The following is a 6,092-nucleotide window of genomic DNA, read 5'->3' as shown; positions in this document are numbered from 1 at the left end:
AGTATTTTATATTGCTAAGAATATACATTTCATTTGTTTTCTTTTGAATTGCTTTGATCATATTGTTCACCTGTTTGTTTCAAGCAAATGGACAAAGAAACCAAATCAAGCTGCTGCCTTTTGTTTTTCTTACATGGTCAAATCTCTACAGGGAGTGTCACTTTCCCATGATTCTGTAACACGGTCGAACATGGCATTTACAAAAACAATGATATTAAACTGTTGCTTAACCAGATAAACTCAAAGCAAAGAATCCAAATTTAAGAATATGAACCCCATTTTCCATATGCCCTCCTTTGTTTCCTTTCATATTCTCTTCTATAATCATAGCTATTTTATTTATTTAATCCATCACTTTGTACTGCTTATTGCTTACAGCTTTTTAATATTTCCATGGCAGATAAAACCCAGTGAATGAAGAAACTACTACATAAATTGAATTGCTAATGCGATGGATTCTGGTAAATCAAAATCTGTAAGGTATGTAGTTTCTGCAGGCAAAATTTTATGTCTGTGAAATACAATCTGTGATTGTTGATGTGATTTCTTCACTGGGATTCTTCTTATTCTGATTTTTAGATTCCGAGACGATCCCGAAAAGAACACTTGTTCATCCCCTGGGAGAACTCATTCCTCTAAGTTTATGAGCAAGGTCACGGACTGCAATCAAAAGACTGCAACCGGCAAGACTTTCCACAAGAAAGAACTGTCCAGGGTGTTTTCGAAGACTACGAGGTAGTCGAGAAGGCAATATTCGATCCTCGAGGACCAGACATTAGCCGATGGAACAAGTTTTTCTTAGTAGCTTGTCTGATTTCCTTGTTCATAGACCCTCTGTTCTTTTATCTTCCACAGGCAAAGAGGGGCTTATGCATTACTGTTTCATTACCTCTCGAAATCGATCTCACCATCGTTCGATCCGTAGTCGATGTGTTCTACATACTCCAGATTTTCGTTCGGTTCCGAACTGCTTATGTTGCTCCATCTTCTCGTGTGTTTGGTAGAGGGGAGCTAGTCATAGACCCTTCAAAGATCGCTTCGAGGTACCTCACAAAGATTTTTGGCTCGACATAATTGCTGCTCAACCCCTTCCACAGGTACCGGATTCGTTTCTCAAGCAACAATTCGAACTTGTTCATCAAATTCAACACTATTTATGAACATTGCAGGTATTGGTTTGGTCTGTAATTCCAAAATTAAAGGGTTCATCGATGGTCACTACCAAAAACATCGTACGATTGATCATCATATTCCAATATCTCTTAAGGTTATACCTTATCTATCCACTTTCATCTCAAATTATCAAGACTACTGGAGTTGTGACCGCAACAGCATGGGCCGGAGCAGCTTATAACTTGGTGCTCTATATGTTAGCAAGCCATGTATGTTAATCACTGCAATAAATCCATGACCAAAATGTGTTCAAACATGAGTTCTTCACATGATACATATCGAAGTTTACTGACAATGCTCCTTAAATCTGTTACTTTTCCCGGTTTTCAAGCAGGTTTTAGGGGCTGCCTGGTATCTATTATCGCTCGAACGACAAGAAGAATGTTGGATGGAAGTTTGTAATCTTCCCCTCATACACTGTCCGTTCGAGTTTTTTGACTGCAGATCAATCGGTGACCCTGCTAGATCTTCCTGGCTCAAATCAAGCAATATCTCGAGTCTATGTGATCCAAGCAACGACTTCTTTCAGTTCGGTATTTATGGCGACGCCTTACGTTCCGGAGTCACATCCGAAGGTTTCTTCAAGAAGTATTTTTACTGCCTTTGGTGGGGGCTTAGAAATTTGAGGTAAAATTTCATAACATATAGTAGTTAAATTCTCTTCGCAATGAATTTTATGCAATGGTGTTACCAAACTTTGCAGTTCACTGGGGCAGGGTCTTTTTACAAGCACTTCTGTTGGAGAAATAATTTTTGTCATCATTATTGCTATTCTTGGATTAGTGCTTTTTGCATTGCTGATTGGAAATATGCAGGTAAAATTCTACCAGTTATGATTTCCACTCCATTGTTATTGTTTTACCGGTTATTAATAAAACCAGCCAATCATTTTCTTAGACGTATCTGCAATCGACGACTGTTCGACTCGAAGAATGGCGGATTAGGAGGACCGATATGGAACAATGGATGCATCATAGGCAACTTCCATATGAACTAAGGAAGAATGTTCGACGGTATGATCAATACAGGTGGGTTGCGACTAGGGGTGTTGACGAGGAAGCAATTCTAAAGAGTCTTCCAGCTGATCTTCGTCGAGACATCAAACGTCACCTCTGCCTCGATTTAGTTCGACAAGTGCCACTCTTTGATCTGATGGATGACCAGATGCTTGATGCAATATGTGAAAGGCTTAAACCCTGTCTTTGTACCCCGTCGACGTGCCTAGTTCGCGAAGGCGATCCCGTAAACGAGATGCTTTTCATCGTCCGGGGCCATCTAGATTCGTGCACTACCAATGGAGGACGTACAGGGTTCTTCAACTCGAGCCGGATTGGTCCTGGTGACTTTTGTGGTGAGGAGTTGTTAACATGGGCGTTGGATCCTTGTCCAAGTATTGTCCTTCCGTCGTCTACGCGCACCGTTAAGGCGATCACCGAAGTGGAAGCCTTTGCACTTGTTTCCGAGGACTTGAAATTCGTTGCATCCCAATTCCGAAGACTGCATAGCAAGAAACTAAAGCATACATTTAGATTTCACTCGCATCAATGGAGGACATGGGCTGCATGCTTTATACAAGCAGCTTGGCTTCGGTATAAGAGACGGAAAGAGGATGGTGAGCTAAAGAAATGGGAGAGCATGGTAGTCGGTTCTCCGGAGAAAATGATGGAACAAACGACAGGTGCACCAGTTCCGGCGGTGGCCGTGGAATTCGCCTCATATGCAGCAAAACTGGCAGCCAGCACCAGGTCAAGAGGTGGGAGTAGGAGTGGCAATGACTTGGACATATTAAGCTCTTTGCAAAAGCCAAATGAACCTGATTTTACAGTTGAAGAAATATAGCGACAATAAGCACCGTATCACCCAAAAAAATCGTTTAAAAGGTGAAATTATGATTACCAAAATAGTTTTTTTTATTAATTTATTTAATCATGCTAGTGATTATATTAAGGTATAAGATTAATATAAATAAAAAATCAAATTATATTAAATTAAAATATAAAGATTAAATTTTAATTAGGAAAACCAATTTCACCTAAGGTTATTCTCAAGGTTTCTTAGAATCTGATGAGCCAGTGGCGTTCAAAGGCCTAACTCCTAAGCTACTAAAATGCATCATAGTTCTTTGGGGATTAAGACACGATTGATCACTTTCGTTTAGGTTTTGTACATTTTTTTCATTGAATTAAAAAATATATAATATTTAGTCATTTTTGTTTTTATTTAATTAAGAGGGGTCACTAAAGGTTAATCACCGTTAGACCTTTGATGGATTGCTAATGTGGCATAGTTAATTTATAAAATTAAAAAGGATAAATTATACAAATGATCACTAATATTTCAGTAAGTTTTTGTTTTCCCCATTGAAGTTTTAAAAATAACAAATTGGTCACCAAAATATCAAATAAATCATTGAACAATGATTTTATATGTAATTTATCCCAAAAGTTTTCTAATTTTTTCAGTATATATTGAATTGAAAAATGGAACAAAGAAACTAAAGTTTTACAACTGAAGATGCGAGGCATCCATTTCTAGCAAAGAAGCTACTTCAGTCGGAGAGGACGTTAACTGAATGATCTCTAGAGAGCTAGGATCAACGTTTTTAGCGAGCATATCTGCAGGTTTATTGCAGTTTAGTGGAATCCATAAATAGTCGTAGCCTATCCACCATGTCTGAGAGCATCAATGGACCTAACTAGAGAAAGAGAAATCTAAGACTCACATGTGAATCATTCAACATCTTGACTGCTTTTGCACAATCCGAATGAACCTGCACAAAATCAAACCCCTGGTCCCGAGCAAATTGGAGGTCAATGAGAAAAAAAAAAAAAAAATAGAAAGCTTTTGGAATAAATTAGATATAAAATTATTGTACAAAGCCTACCATAACTCCTATTTATATTAACTTTAACAAATCTGAAGATTTCATGATATTCAGCTTCAATTGATCAATAATTAAAACATTATATATATATATGAAATTAGATCTGTTGATACGATATAAAGTATTTAATATTTTTTGTTTACAATTTTGGAGCAAGCGGTTAAAAACTCTCAATTAACACCCATCTCTCCTAAGTTATGAGTTCAATATTTATTGGGAACAAAATTTCCTTTTCCCCTCTCCTAGGTAGAAATTAGTCAAAAATATATTTAATTTTAATTTTTTTACATATTATTTAAATAGTTGGATGAATAAAATTAAATGATAAATATTAATAATAAAAATGTTGTAGGCTTCATGTCCTCATTTAGTTTTCCATTTTGCAATGAGTGAGTGGCAACTTTTTCTTCAAATTAATCAAAACAAAGATGGAAAGCGTAGCTTTTAGCCATTGCTTATCCACTTCTTCCTTGGGGTATATTTGTTTCATATATAAAATTGATGGAAAACAATCTTGCATGTTCGTTTTGGTTAATTTGGATTGTGAAAAGGAATGATGTTTTTTAAAATAATATTTAGGTGAAATGGGATAGCTTTCCAACCGAGGTTTAAAAAATTGGGGACATTACTTGAATTTTAAGACCATTTATTATCTTATTTTATGCATGCCTCACATGGGATATCCTCAAACTTTCGTCATGTTTTAAATCTCATGTACGAGGAATCCTAGGAGTAAAAAAACGACAATCTTTCCATGGAAAGAATATACATAGGGAGGTAATATAGTTTTTGTCGTAATCGGTTTTCGTCCGGGCGCAAAATTTTTACTTGGCGGGAAAAATGATGTGAATAAATGGTTTTTAAAATAATTTGGGAGTCCCCATCGGCCTTTTGGGTCAGGTAGGTCGAATACCTAAAAATCATTCTTTAAAAGAGTTTTTAAGAAAACATCGATTAAAAGATAAACTGATCTGTGTTTTAACTAAAAATTCGTTCTTTTTAATAATAAAAAGGGTTCGTGGTCGGTTAAGTTTAGAGAAGGATTAGCACCCCTACAACGCCCAAAATTGGTACTTTTTAATTATAAATTGTCTCTATTATTAGAAATTAAAAATTCAAAGATATATTTAATTTATAATCCTATTTAATTTAAATTTATTACTATAATTTTAAGTAAATTTATTAATTTATATAAATAAGATATTTATTTATTTAAAAATATCAGAAAATGACTTCTAGGTGCCTTAAGACAGCTCTTTCCTTTGATATTAAAAATAAATAAATATTAAAAAATTTATCTCATAATAAAAAAAGATTAATATATACAATTTTATAAAAGTAAAATATTTATTTATTTAAAAATATCATAAAACAGACATTTAGTTGTTTTAAGACTGCCTCTTTCTTTGATATAAAAAAAATAAATACTATTATAATTTTTTTTTATAAAATTAATCAAATAATAAATATTAATATGATTAAAATAATAATAATAATTACTAATAACAATAAAATTGCAATGTAATAAAAACAATTAAAATTATATGATCAAAATGTAAAGTATTGAAAATAAAAGTTCAAATTCAAAATATTAGGAAACTCATATCCTAATAGTTTAATTTAACCTTAATTATTTATTCAGGGCTAAAATAAAATTTATAAAATTATGAGGGACTAAATGTGATATTTATCCTAAATATATTATTTAATACTGGTAAGGACTAAAACATAATAAAATAAAATTCGAAGACTGAATTAGAATGTTCAGAAGTTAGTTTCAGTGACTAAAATGAATAATTACAAAATTCAGATGGATGCAGAAAGGGTTTGGCCATGCGTGAAATTACAGATATACCCCTCCCAAAATGACGTCGTTTGGGAAGGGGCATAACTCTCTAAACTGAGAGAGCCAGAGTTCTCTCTGGCTTCTCTCTAAAACGAGAGAAGCGGCACCGGCCGGCAGCCGTTCGCCTCCGCCGTTCGCCCGCCGGCCACCGTATCCGGTGGCCGAAAATTACAAAACCCACCCCAAATC

The 6,092-nt window shown here is 34.7% G+C and overlaps 1 pseudogene; it reads left to right on the top strand.

Annotated features, from left to right (window-relative positions):
* The first annotated feature begins 377 nt into the window (after positions 1 to 377).
* Positions 378 to 3,030, top strand: LOC120207518 (annotated as a pseudogene).
* The last annotated feature ends 3,062 nt before the right edge of the window (positions 3,031 to 6,092 follow it).

The sequence above is a fragment of the Hibiscus syriacus genome, unplaced genomic scaffold (genome assembly GCF_006381635.1).
Source record: "Hibiscus syriacus cultivar Baekdansim isolate YM2019G1 unplaced genomic scaffold, ASM638163v2 tig00014862_pilon, whole genome shotgun sequence".
Lineage (NCBI taxonomy): Eukaryota > Viridiplantae > Streptophyta > Magnoliopsida > Malvales > Malvaceae > Hibiscus > Hibiscus syriacus.
Note: the sequence above shows the minus strand (reverse complement) of the source record. Positions and strands in the feature narration are given on the sequence as shown.